This window comes from Callorhinus ursinus, unplaced genomic scaffold (genome assembly GCF_003265705.2).
Source record: "Callorhinus ursinus isolate GAN/ISIS: 27379988/994484 unplaced genomic scaffold, GSC_fseal_2.0 scaffold12, whole genome shotgun sequence".
Taxonomy (NCBI): domain Eukaryota; kingdom Metazoa; phylum Chordata; class Mammalia; order Carnivora; family Otariidae; genus Callorhinus; species Callorhinus ursinus.
The window spans coordinates 64,385,673-64,400,122 of NW_027397074.1; the positions used below are offsets into that span (position 1 = coordinate 64,385,673).

The following is a 14,450-nucleotide window of genomic DNA, read 5'->3' on the forward strand; positions in this document are numbered from 1 at the left end:
CCAAATCCAGCCTGCTATGTCCTCACAGGTTATGGTACAGAGTCACTAAGATCTTAAGGTCAACTCTTTGAGGCATTATATTTGCTTTGAGAAAAAAGGGAAATGTTTTGTTATAGACCTTACTTCATGTCTAAACTTTGTTTAATATTTGATTTGGGATGGAACTATAAAAGCACTCAAATGATTGAAATTACTGCACATTTTCAAGCTCTAATAACTTTTTTTTATTTTTTTGAAGGTCATAGTTGAATCTTTCTATAATTAAAAAAGCAAGAGTCTTCTAGGGTCTGCACTTGATGAGATAGATATTCTGTTACTGTGCATTTCCATTGTTTTTCCATGGCATAACATACAACAGAGACTTGGGAGCACACATGCTTGATGCCAGGTTACTTTTATGTTCCATAACTATGTTGCTTGCAGACTGTGGTTGCCACAGTAGTTGACTGTGCCCAGACAAATGGGGGTGCTGGTCTGTTCCCACAGATATTTATCCTAGTCTTCATCCCAAGGAGGGCACTGCCATGTGTTCTCAGCCATAGTCTCTTACCCAAGGTTCCTGGTTCAGATGGCAACATCCTGCTCAACACAACTTTTATCATCACAGCTTGAGAGAGGATGACTGATTTTGGCTAGAGAAACATGGTGGCAAGCACTGAAGGCACAAGTAGCCATTTCGCTTTCGACATTAGGATGATTCTTTCTGCACTTGATAAGATGATAAGGAAACCTGCCAGCCCTGATCTGGGGGTTTTTATCATAAGGGCATTGTAATAGCTTTTCAAGGTCCAGGGAATCAATGTAAATTTCTTACTTGTTGGAAAGGAAGGAGCTGAATCCAAGTTCTCCATGGAGACATGCTGTTCCCACAACTGCTTTCTCCCCACATCCGGCCCAGCAACACTCACTTCCTGCCCCTGACTTTAGGGGGTGGGGCCCCACTTCCTGAGATGCCAATAATTTTTTTTAAATGGAAACACTTGCACAGCCTTTTATATTATGTTGGTTTAAAATCTCTTTTATAGTCTATGTGGAAAACCCAAAAGACTCCACCTCAAAATTGCTAGAACTCATATAGGAATTCAGCAGTGGCAGGATATAAAATCAATGCACAGAAATCAGTTGCATTTCTATACACAACAACGAGACAAGAAAGAGAAAGCCAGGAGTCGGTCCCATTTACAATTGCACCCAAAACCATAAGATACCTAGGAATAAACCTAACCAAAGAGGCAAAGGATCTGTACTCAGAAAACTATGGAACATTCATAAAAGGAACTGAGGAAGACACAAAGAAATGGAAAAACATTCCATGCTCATGGGTTGGAAGAACAAATATTGTTAAAATGTCTATGCTACCGGGTGCCTGGGTGGCTCAGGTGGTTAAGCGACTGCCTTCAGCTCAGGTCATGATCCTGGAGTCCCGGGATCGAGTCCCACATCGGGCTCCCTGCTCAGCAGGGAGTCTGCTTCTCCCTCTGACCCTCTTCCCTCTAGTGCTTTCTATCTCTCATTCTCTCTCTCTCTCTCAAATAAATAAATAAAATCTTTAAAAAAAAAGTCTATGCTACCAAGAGCAATCTACACATTCAATGCAATCTCTATCAAAATACCATCCACTTTTTTCACAGAAATGGAACAAATAATCCTAAAATTTGTATGGAACCAGAAAAGACCCCAAATAGCCAAAGGAATGTTGAAAAAGAAAACCAAAACTGGTGGCATCACAATTCCGGACTTCAAGCTCTATTACAAAGCTGTAATCATCAAGACAGTATGGTGCTGGCACATAAATAGACACATAGATCAATGGAACAGAATAGAGAGCCCAGAAATGGGCCCTCAACTTCATGGACAACTAATCTCTGACAAAGTAGGAAAGAATATCCAGTGGAAAAAAGACAGTCCTCTTCAACAAATGGTGCTGGGAAAATTGGACAGCCACATGCAGAAGAATGAAACTGGATCACATCCTTACACCTTAGACAAAAATAGACTCAAAATGGATAAAAGACCTAAATGTGAAACAGGAATCCATCAAAATCCTAGAGGAGAACACAGGCAGCAAACTCTTTGACCTCAGCTGCAGCAACTTCTTGCTAGACACGTCTCCAAAGGCAAGGGAAGCAAGGGCAAAAATGAACTATTAGAACTTCATCAAGATAAAAAGCTTTTGCACAGCAAAGAAAACAGTCGGCAAAACCAAAAGACAACCGACAGAATGGGAGAAGATATTTGCAAATGACATATCAGATAAAGGGCTAGTATCCAAAATCTATAAAGAATTTACCAACTCAACACCCAAAGAACAAATAATTGAATCAAGAAAGGGCAGAAGACATGAACAGACATTTCTCCAAAGAAGCCAACAGATCCATGAAAAAATGTTCAACATCACTTGGCATCAGAGAAATACAAATCAAAACCACAATGAGATACCACCTCATACCAGTCAGAATGGCTAAAATTAACACATCAGGAAACAACAGATGTTGGTGGGGATGCGGAGAAAGGGGAACCCTCCTACACTGTTGGTGGGAATGCAAGCTGGTGCAGCCACTCTGGAAAACAGTATGGAGGTTCCTCAAAAAGTTGAAAATAGAGCTACCCTATGACCCAGCAATTGCACTACAGGGTATTTATCCCGAAGATACAAATGTAGTGACCCAAAGAGGCACAAGTATCCCAATGTTTATAGCAGCAATGTCCACAATAGCCAAACTCTGGAAAGAGTCCTGATGTCCATCGCCAGATGAATGGATAAAGAAGCTGTGCTATATATATACAATGGAATATTACATAGTCATCAAAAAATTGAAATCTTACCACTTGCAATGACGAGGATGAAACTGGAGGGTATTATGTTAAGCGAAGTAAGTCAATCAGAGAAAGACAGGTATCATATGATCTCACTGTTATGTGGAATTTAAGAAACAAGGCAGAGGATCATAGGGGAAGAGAGGGAAAAATGAAACAAGACAAAACCAGAGAGGGAGACAAACCATAAAAGACTCTTAATTATAGGGAACAAACTGAGGGTTGCTGGAGGGGAGAGGGGTGGAAGGATGGGGTAACTGGGTGATGGACATTGGAGAGGGGTATGTGTTGTAATGAGCACTGGGTATTATATGAGACTGATAAAACACAGACCTGTACCCCGAAACAAATAATACATTATATGTTAATTAATTCAATTTAAATAAAAAAAATAAAATCTCTTTTGTTCTTATAAAGTCACTGCTGCTCATGGTGAAATAATGCAAAGTTATGCAGAGGAAAACTAAAAATCTTCTTCCCTCCTCCCTCTACCTGTGCTAACTCCTGGTTATTGTTTCTTGTATGTCATTCCAGAAATTTCCTAGAAATATGGAAGCAAATGTGTGTGTCTATTGTTAAAAGATAAAGTGAGGTATATTAAAAATTTTAAGAGCTTATTTGAGCAAAAACTGATTCAAATTGGGTAGCACCAAACCAGGGGTGGTTAGGAGTGCTCCACAGACAGGGACCAGGGAAAAGAGATATGGAGAAAGAAGGGAAGCAAAGAAAGGAAATTATTGATTGGCTAATGCTAAGCATAGTTGGCTGTGATTGGTTGTCCTTAGTGTTTTAATTTCTACCTTTGAGGCATGTATAGGTTTAGATTTTGGTTTGCCTTTATAGGCTGCCATAGCAATAGAGCCACATCAGTCTCAGGGCCTCTTTATTTAATTTAACAGTATATTTAAAACAAATGGGGCTATGGTGTATGATATTCAGTAAGATGCACTGTCTAAAACTTACTTTTCTCACATGACCATATTTTTGGAGTATCTGTAGTAACCACATTGTACTCTACTGTACCCTATATGACAATTTTTTTAAAGTTCTTATTGATGGACATTTCATTTTCTGAAGATTTTTTTCTTCTCTATCAAAAATATTGTAGTTAATGTTTGTATGTATGTATATGTGTGTGTGTGTGTGTGTGTGTGTGTGTGTGTGTGTATATATATGCACACTTTTGCCAGAATGGAGTGGAATTGCTAATGCAAAGGGTATATAAATTTCACTTTAGAGAGATATTGCTGGATTATTTTCTAAAAAGTTTGTTCCAAATAAGGATCTCAGCAATAGTGAATGAGAGGGAGCCAGTTTTCCTTACCAACACTGGGCATTATCAGATTCTGTAATTACTATTTATTCATAAACTTGGTTCTTAAATAGTAAAGTTGACATTTTTTTTCCTCGTTTGTTTAAAGGGTATTCTTTTTTCTTGCCAAGATTTTTTTTTTTTAAAGAGCAAACTGTGTTTTGTTTCTCATTCATGCCCAAATTATATTTTTAGGAGATTGTTGCCATTTCTGAAAATTAAGATAGACCTTTTCAGATATCAATGGATTACAATATGAAACAGGAAACCAACGACCAGGTTTAAAAAGAACACCTTCTTTCTTTTGCCTATTGTTTCTCATGTGGTATTTGACTTTAATTTTCATTATTATATTTTAAAACTACATTAGTCACTAGGAGCTACACATTCCTCTATCCACTGAACCTCACTGCTTCCACGAGCAGTAAGGCCATATAAAGTTTTGGCAAATAAATCTTTGTAAGAAGTATCTTTTAAATAAAATAAGATAGTAGTTTTTCACAGGAAGACTATCCTTAGTAGTAAAGGAAAGAACAAGCTAATTCCAGTTCAAGCATTAGCAAGTTGTTGACTTTGGGTTAGTCACTTCCCTTCTCTGACTTTGTTTTTCCAACTATGAAAGGCCAATTTTTGAGAAGACTAGAGAAAGTAAACAAAAGTCAGCTAGTGCAGTGCTTGTCATAGAATGGTAGGCACTTCGAAAAAGATCATTATTTATTTGAAGGCTTTATAGACATTCCAGAGTTTTCCGTCTAGTAGATGATTTAGAGTTTACATTTGAAATCTAAAACTGGCTTTAAAAATTTCATTTTGAGGAATATGATATTCAGGAAGATGTATTTATAATTATTCTTTACTTAAAAAGGATAAGTAGGTTTAATTTGATTGAAAACAAATTTACCTAATTCTGGCACAATGCGTTATTATGCTGATGCACAAATATTATCAAAATAAAATTAAAACCTCTAGGGGTTTCTGTCTTATGCCTGATGTGCCATATTTCTAAGTAGACTCCATAAAATTTTAACACATTGTGTTAATACAATTTTGTTCACGTACTTGGTTCCCAGTTATTTCATTATAGCACATTTTTAATAACAAATGTCAGAGTAGGAGGTAGCACATACAATTTTTACTAAAATATATTTCTTGGGCACCTGGGTGGCTCAGTTGGTTAAGCGACTGCCTTCGGCTCAGGTCATGATCCTGGAGTCCCGGAATCGAGTCCCGCATCAGGCTCCCTGCTCGGCGGGGAGTCTGCTTCTCCCTCTGACCCTCTTCCCTCTTGTGCTCTCTATCTCTCATTCTCTCTCTCTCAAATAAATAAATAAAATCTTTAAAATAAAATATATTTCTTCCCCCACACCAACTTGCTAATCCTAAATAATACATACAGGGACAAGGATCAGCTTGGGTTAACATACAATTAAGTAACTTTTGGAGAACAAATCATTATGGATTATTTCATTTTCCTCTCATAGGTTTTATTATTTTTTATTTTTTTAAAGATTTGATTTATTTATTTGACAGAGACACAGCGAGAGAGGGAACACAAGCAGGAGGAGTGGGAGAGGGAGAAGCAGGTTTCCCGCTGGGCAGGGAGCCCGATGTGGGGCTCGATCCCAGGACCCGGAATCATGACCTGAGCCGAAGGCAGACGCTTAACGACTGAGCCACCCAGGCACCCCCCTCTTATAGGTTTTAATTGAAGATCAGAGGTAAAAGAGATTTCTGGGATTAATCATTTTATGAAAGTAGGAACAATCATGAAGATTATAATATGTAGTATACAAATATTTTTGAGAGTTGAGCAGACAAAGGTAGACTTTTTGCATCATATAGAAAACTTTAATCCTTGAATGGTGAGAGCCGATTTCACTGACTAATAATTTTAGTGACGTCTTGTTCCCCGATGATGTGAGAACTACCCTTGCTGAAATTGTCAATCACTGCCTTATAACTCTTCATAAATAAGAACTTCCATTTGCTACTCATCATTTAATTATGTGCTTTACATACAACTTCCCATTTAATTTTTATTTTTCAGATGAAGAAACTGTGCCTTCAATTAAGTGAGTCCCCAAGGTCACATAGGTCCAGCTATAAAGAAGGCCCCGATGGCTTTGACTTCCCAGCCTGTGCATCCACCATTACAACCTATTGCCCTCCCATAAGGTTATGAGATCAAATAACACGGCACATAGAACATAGAACTACTTCGGATTTCTTCTTTTTACTCCACAGCAGCATCTGACCACAAGGGTCTGCCAACTACTGAGAACTCTTCTGTGTGCTAGACCCAGGGTGCAGGTGACCAAGGGGCATTTAATTTCACATATACTTTCAATATGTAACTTTCATGGTTTAAAGGAGAAACTGGCCTTCAAAGAAAGAGGAAGTCTGGATGTCAGGCACACAGTGACAAACTTTCCATTTACAGCAGCAGAGGGTAGTAATAACTTGGGTGTCAATCCCAAGGCTTTTTCAACAATACCGCCTCTGTCCTTGAAGCCTTTTGGTTTCAGCAAAAAGAAATGATAACTGGTCACATGCTAGCCCATTATGTCACCAGAAGAAAATCAGTCAGCTTAATTTTCAGATGAAACATGGGGAATTTAGATGCTAAAAACAGAATATAAATAATTGCTGGTTTGTGGTTACTTTAGAATCTTTATGTCTTGGAGAGATTTTTTTTTTAACTTGCTTACTTATAAAACTGATTTAAAAGCAGTTTTTCTTCCTTCAAGTAACAAATTTAATTTGATGGGCATTTTGGCAGTGAGGGAAATGGTGGGTGGGAAAGTAAGCAATTTTATCTTCCCTGTGATTGTTTTGTGTATTCTTAGTAGATAAGCTGAATAATTCTTTTTTTTCAAAGATCTTATTTTTTATTTATTTGACAGAGAGACAGAGAGAGAGCGAGAACGAGCACAAGCAGGGGGAGCAGCAGCCTGAGGGAGAGGGAGAAGCAGGCTTCCCGCGGAGCAGGGAGTGCTACGTGGGACTCGAACTCTGAGATCATGACCTGCGCCCAAGGCAGCCGCTTAACCAACTGAGCCACAGAGGCACCCCTGAATAATTCTTTTTAAATGTAGATTCTGATATACTAGTTGTGAAACAACATGGTATATGAGAGAGACCGAGAGACAGAGACAGAGAGAGAGGCAGAGAGATGGAAGGAGAGCGAGATGAAGAGAGCACCAGGGGTTTGCTCAAGTGCAAGAAGGTGTGGGACAAGGTAGGAGGGGGAGTTGAGGCTGGAGAGGTAGGCAGGAGTCAGATATGAGGGTCCACTGGGCTACGTTAATGAACTCCAAATTAATCCTTTAGGCAGGACTGAAAGGGTCAGATTTGTATTTTAAATCTGTGGAGAAGATGAGGGGAGGAGATGAGCCTGGAGGCAGGAAAACTAGTTAGAAGGCTGTTGCTATTTTCCAAAGCAAAGCTGATGAACTCTTGAACGAGGTAAGGATGAGGGAAGGAGATAGGAGGGTAGAAATAGAAATCAAGATTGCTTGGGTGTGGGAGGGCTAGGAAAAACAAGGAACCTAATGTGACACCAGGTTTCTCGCTGGACGACGGCATCTACTTCTGAGAAGGGAGCAGGGGCGGGGAGCAGGTGTGGGGGATCGTTTGAGCACGTTGTATCTGAGGTGACTGTGGAGTATCCAGATAGTTTTCTGTTGTTTGCATTTTTGTTTTTAAGCCATACGATTTGGAAGCTCAAGGGAGAAAGTAGGGCTGTGTCATTAAAAATGAAAAATAACAGTCAGAGAGATACAGTATGCCTAATAGTTTGAGAAGACAGTGTCTTCTCAGACAGAGTTGGTTCCTTCCAAGGGGCATAAGGGACAGGTCTGTTCCAGGTCTCTCTCCTTGGCTTCTGGGATGGCCGTCCCCTCTCCATGTCTTCCATCTGTTCCTCGTATGTGTCCAGATTTCCTCTTTGTATATGGATACTAGTTGTATTGGATTAGAAGCCATTCTAATGACCTCATTTTAACTCGATTACCTCTGTAAAGATCTTGTCTACAAGTCACATTCTGAGGTACTGGGGGTAGAACTTCAATATAGGATTTTGAAGGGACATAATTTGGCCCATAACAATATCAATAACCCAATGATGTTTACTTTAATTGTTAAAGACTTTGACTTTGAATCCAGTATGGAAATGCAGTACAAGTAAAGAAACATATTCTACCCCACTATTTTGTGGTATCAGCCAAAGGAAATACATTTTCATTTTATATCCTTTTCCAATTCATAAGATATTTAATAAAGAGGGGTGCCTGGGTGGCTCAGTTAAGCATCTGCCTTCGTTTTAGGTCATGGTCCTGGGGTCCTGGGATCGAGTCCCACATTGGGTTCCCCGCTCAGCAGGGAGTCTGGTTCTCTCCCTCTCCCTTTGCCCCTCTCCCCATATCAAGCTCTCTCTCCTGCTTGCTCTCTCTCTCTCAAGTAAATAAATAAAAGCTTAAAAAAAAAAGGTATTTAATAAAGAAGCTTTCGGCGCACCTGGGTGGTGCAGTTGGTTAAGCCTCAGACTCTTGGTCTTGGCTCAGGTCTGAGATCAAGACCTGAGTCTGGGTCCATGCTCAGTGCGGAGTCTGCTTAAGACTCTCTCTCCCTCTGCCCCTCCCAGGCTGTGCTCTCTCTCTCTCTCAAAATGAATAAATAAACCTAAAAAAAAAAAAAAAAAAGAAGAGGCTTTCTTCTGTCTCTTGCTAAGGAAAAAGATTTGCACTCACTTTAAAATTAAAAATCATGAGTTTACCTGCTCATTCAGCCAATTCTGTCTCTTTCAGTCAACATCGTTTAGGGAATGGGAAAGCCCTGACTCCCATGACCAACCTCTTGGGTATTAAGTGCAGCGACTCTCCCAGGTGCTGTGGAAAGGGAGGCAGGTTACAAAGAATCTCTGACCTCAAGATATTTATAATTTCATGCTATTATTCTTAATCCTTTTTGCATCACAGAGGCTTGGGAATCTGGTAAAAACTAGAGCTTCTCTTCTTAGAGATATTTATATATGATGATAAGCCAAATTATGTATACAGCTGATTTTGTTGGGTTAGATCAAAATACTTTTATATAGAATGGTGCTTTTTCCATCCTTCTTTACATGCAAAATTAATCCCAGGCAACATTAAAAAAAATAGGAAGCAGGAAAGAAAGAAATCCAATGAATGCAAATAAAGTTAAACCATAAACTTTATCTTTGCTAAAAAATAAATTTCACTGAGAAGGCATCTCTCCCTTGGCTCGATGAGAAGCTGAAATTACTGAGTGGTCTCTGACATGACAACATATACACTTTCCCGTACACTTTCTGTTTTGATGGCAATACATGCTAAAAAGCTGGGCTCACAACAGCATGTGGTGGCAAAAAGTCAATTCATGACAGATGACACATGGGCTTACGACAAGAGAATACCAAGGTATTTCAAGATGATCTGACGTGGATAGTGGTTTTATGTTGTTTAATTTCTGTTGGTTTCACATCACTGAGTTTCGTCTTCAGCAAGGGGATGCTGTTGATGTCAACAAAGGGAGGATTAAGAATTCATCTTTCAATTTTCAGGTTGTCTCATCAGAAGTACTTTAAAGAGTTGTGGAGTTTCAAGTTGTCTGCATATTTCTGTATCACAGATTTGTAAAAGAGAAGTTCACATTCTGCTTTCGTTTCATGAGAAAACATTTTGAAAGCGCAATGATTCAAGGCGCCGGCATAAACAAAGTTGACACCTTGCTGTAGATAGCAGAACCAAAGAAAGCAATGGGTATAGAGCTTGCTGCATAAAGACAGGTCCTCTAAGCTGTGTTACCAAGCCCCACAGGTGTTCTGTCTATTCACAAAGTGCCCAGTGAATTGTTTTTGCTGAATAAACTTTTCAGCATTTCAAAGATATCAATGGATTTGAAATTTCTGAAAGGACTTACTAAATAGGAATTTATTTTTGAAGGCAACAGCTGGCTGCATAAAGAAGCTTCCAATTCCTCCATCATATGCCTCAAAAATACTATTTTTAAAAAGTCAACCATCATGGAATAATTTCAGTTTTTGGAGGCACTGCTTTAACCTGTCTCTTCTGCCCCAAACCACACACTAACTTGACCATTTCTGGGGTACCCAGGTTTTACCACTTTGTTGCTATATTAAGAGTAGGCTGATTCATCTCAGGGCAGAGTAAATTTTGGTAAAGTCTTGCCTTTTCAACTCTAGTTTTCTTTTCTTAGAAAAGAGCTACACTACTAAATTTTTGGAATAAAAATTATGAGATACTTCTTCAGCATTTTTGGCTTCATGCTCCTTTCACCGGCAAGTATGTGTCATGCAAAAAGGACTAGGGCTTTGGTGTTCTTTCACACACAGTGGGAACCAAAGCCAAAAGCTATTTGACATCTCTTCCTTATTATTTTCTTTGCCATTTTCTAACTTAAGCCAATCCTGAAGTAAACAAAGACAGATGCTCATCATCATGATGGCAGGACACATATTTTTTTTTGTTTCTAGCAGTAGAAAGCTGTTCTGACATATGACAACACTGATGAGTCTACAGTGTCTGTCTATAGGGGCAGCCACAATTGACATTGAAATACTGTATTCATCAAGATAGTTTGGAAAAATCATATAAAAAATTACTGGTGTGTACGTGTGTGTGCATTTCTGTCCCCGTGTATGTTCACACACATATCCATAGCCTGATTCACGGAACGCCCTCTGATGCCCTCCCACAGACAGCAGGGTAAGAGCACTGGGATGAATGAGTGGACAGTGTCTTCAACAAAACCCAAACTTCAAGGAGGGTGTGAGCCCAATGGTGAGAGAGCCCCACTTTCCTGGTAGTCTTAGAAAAGTCCCGGATAACATCAGAGCTACAACTTGAAGACTGAGTAGAATAGAAGATCTTTAGGTTGAAAGGAGGACAAAGGCATTCCAGACAGAAACAGAAAAGGGAGATGCCATAACCAGGGAACTTTGGTACGGTGTGGGAACAGTTCTAAGAAGCTAAGAGTTATGTTGGAAATGTTTAGCTATCAAGACAGAGAAAACTACGTAGGCTTGAGTTTTAACTCTGCTATTTTTCTGTGTGACCCTGGATAAGTTTTGTAAACTCCTTTCACCTCCATTTCCTCATTTTTAACATGGGGACGGCAGCTGAAAGTCAGCTTGGGTCGGGATCTTGTATTTGTCCAAATAGGATTTCTTTAACCCTTCCTTGCCCCACCAAGTACATGAACACCCTAGAAAATGGATACAGCCACCCTCCCCTTCATTTAGGGTAAATAACAGCAATAATAGTATTGATAATTCTAATAGCTTCAGTGGAATGAGCCTATACTCTGTGCAAGTGTTGTATTAAGTGTTTTGCATGTATCATCGGGTTTCACTTCATAACACTTGAGGTAGAAGCTGTCCTTGTGTCCATGATGAGAAAACAGGTTTATTTATTTAGTTAGTTATTTTTAAAGGTTTTATATATTTATTTCACAGAGAGAGAGAGAGAGTGCACACAAACAGACAGAGCGGTAGGCAGAGAGCAAGATGGAAGCAGGCTCCCTACTGAGCAGGGAGCCTGATGCGGGGCTCGATCCCAGGACCCTGAGATCATGACCTGAGCTGAAGGCAGACACTTAATGGACTGAGCCACCCAGGCACCTAAGGAAACAGATTTATATAGGTTAAGAGACATAGCCAAAATTTCTCAGAGGGCTGCCATAGAGCCAGCCCTCTAAATCAGGCTCTTTCCTCTACCTCCTCTGTTTTAAATTTCCTCCTATAGCAAGTCTTCATCAATTGTATCCAATGATCACCATGCCTGGATTCACCTTCTCTGGTCAGCCCCTCAGGTTGATGTTTCCTTTGGATGGTCTGCTCACGTTTGATTGACTTCTTTGCATGAGGCTGCTTCTCAGACCACCCTGGCCACACACAGTGTGTGCAAGTGACACATGCCGCCACTTGACCTGGATTTAAAGGACACTGTGCATCTGCCAGGGTCCAGGACTGCAGGTCCTTATATGTCTGGGAGAAGGAATTCCATGCACTATTGATCGATTGTCAATACTTTCTCCCAGGGGTGCCTGGGTGGCTCAGTCGGTTAAGTGTCTGCCTTTAGCTCAGGTCATGATCCTGGGGTCCTGGGATCGAACCCCGCGTCGGGCTCTCTGCTCAGGGGAGAGGCTGCTTCCCTTCATGCTCTCTCTCAAATAAATAAATAAATAAATAAATAAATAAATAAATAAATAAATACTTTCTCCTGGAATATGCTCGAAATGAGCGCCCCTGAGTGACATAAAATTGTGGTAAGCAGAAGCTGTGACTGCCCTGAGTCTCACTTATATGTTCAGAAAACTGAGCATGAGGAGGACTGAGAAAAAGGGGAAGAAAAAGGAACACTAAAAAATAAAACAGATTTTCTAAAAAGGTGCTCATGGAGTGGAGGCTAGGTGCTTCTCTGGGGTCTGTACAAAACACATGCTGGGTTTCTTCTCATTTCTTCTAAGGAATTTTGTCAGATTATAATCAACCATGGAGCTTGTTCTGCCCGAGGGAAATGACTCCAGCTGGATCTAGCTTGATTTAACGGTTTATATTTCTGAATTTCCTCCCTCATATCTTCCTCTGTCAAATGAGATTATCCACCCAACTCAAGGTTATAGGAAGAAAGTATCTTAGTTGATATTTAGTCTGTTTGGCCTGCTATAACAAAATTCCACAGACTGGGTAGCTTATAAACAACAGAAATTTATTGCCCACAGCTCTGGGGCCTGGGAAGTCCAAGATCAATGCACCAGCATGGTCATGTTTTGGTGAGGGCCTCTTCCTGACTCACACCGGGCACCTTCTCACTGTCTTCACATGGTGGAAGGGATCTCTCTGGAGCCTCTTTCATAAGAACACGAATTTCATTCATGAGGGCTCCACCTTCATAACCTAAGCAACTCCCAAAGGCTCCAGCTCCTAACACCATCATCTGTGGGAATTAGGATTTCTTCGTCTGAATTTGAGGGGGACACAAACATTCAAACCATGGCAGTTAGTTTCTGCCATTTTCGTTTATTTGGGTTGATTCTGTGAAGTAATAAAGAGTAATAAGGAATAGAAGCAGAAGATTAATCTTGGGGCTTGCCAAGTTCAACTTCCTGACCACCCCACCACTCTCAAGATTTGGGCTAAGGGTGCCGTCACCCAAAGCCCCATAAACCACCCCGATTCCTTTCTGATTCCAATTTGAAAACAGTGTCTCATGCTCTCTGTCACAGTGGATGTAATCTTTCCTCCTGCTTAAGACAGTTTGTTGCAAGTCACCCAGATGGACCTTCTGGGTAGCATCACCTGCTTTTCTTAGTGTCCCTCACCCACATTTTGACTAGACAATATATTTTGAGCTGGATTGTATATCACAGGTATATTTACAGATATAAATTAGCAAGTGATTTCTTTCAACCAAATAACCTAAGAGAAACTTTTGTCTGAAATCTCATCGATTATTTCTTCATACTTTAAAAAATATTCATACACAGTCTTGCATATATTAACTGTTGGGTCTCCTCCGTGAAAGCCTCTAAATGAGAAAGTCAGAATAAAGAAAAATGCTACATTTATATTCAAAGCACTGTGGACACAAAGAGGAGCCCAGGACTAACAGCTCCTTGCATTATGGCTGCATTTGAAGTGTCAGCTGACCACATTGTAGTTTCATTTCAGTCCATTCCTACCTCAAGGAAGTTGTTTCCAAAGCCCAGTCATAAGAGCTTGTTCCGAGCTGCCATATTTACAATGAAAACGTGCAGCCACACTGTCAAGGCTGCTTCCTCTGCCTGAGACCAGGCAGGTTCTCAAAACACTTCAGGAGCTTTTAACGAGTCCTCCCAAATCCCCTGTGAAGTAGAACATTTTTCATCTGCCTCCAAGCAGGAGGTAAAACATTTGCTTGACTTGCTTAAGGTCACAGAGAAAGAAAGAGGCAGAGAGAGCCAGAGCAGACAGAAAGAACTGAGTTGGATGTTGAAACCACCTGTATTATCCCGACCAAGTCAAGGAGGGGAGCACAGGCGGGATGTAGCAAGGCTGGAGGTATTTTTCACGGTGTCATCACTGAAATTCAGGGGACAGGGATGCGCAAAGTATGCCATGTGCCTTTCCTTGGACTGAGAAGGCATCAGAGAATGGGGTGGGATGAGGAAGGGGCCATGTGGGGATAGAGGAAGAAAGCAGGACCTGCCCAGGCAGGTTACGGGGCAGGTGGAGACATAGGGCTGAATGTAAAGGGATGGGGATGAGGGGCTGCCAAGTAGGAAAAAAGAGTCAGGGAAA

General features: G+C 40.4%; 1 pseudogene; it reads right to left on the minus strand.

Annotated features, from left to right (window-relative positions):
• Positions 1–309: 309 nt before the first annotated feature.
• Positions 310–13,104, minus strand: LOC112818616 (gametocyte-specific factor 1 pseudogene; annotated as a pseudogene).
• Positions 13,105–14,450: the final 1,346 nt, after the last annotated feature.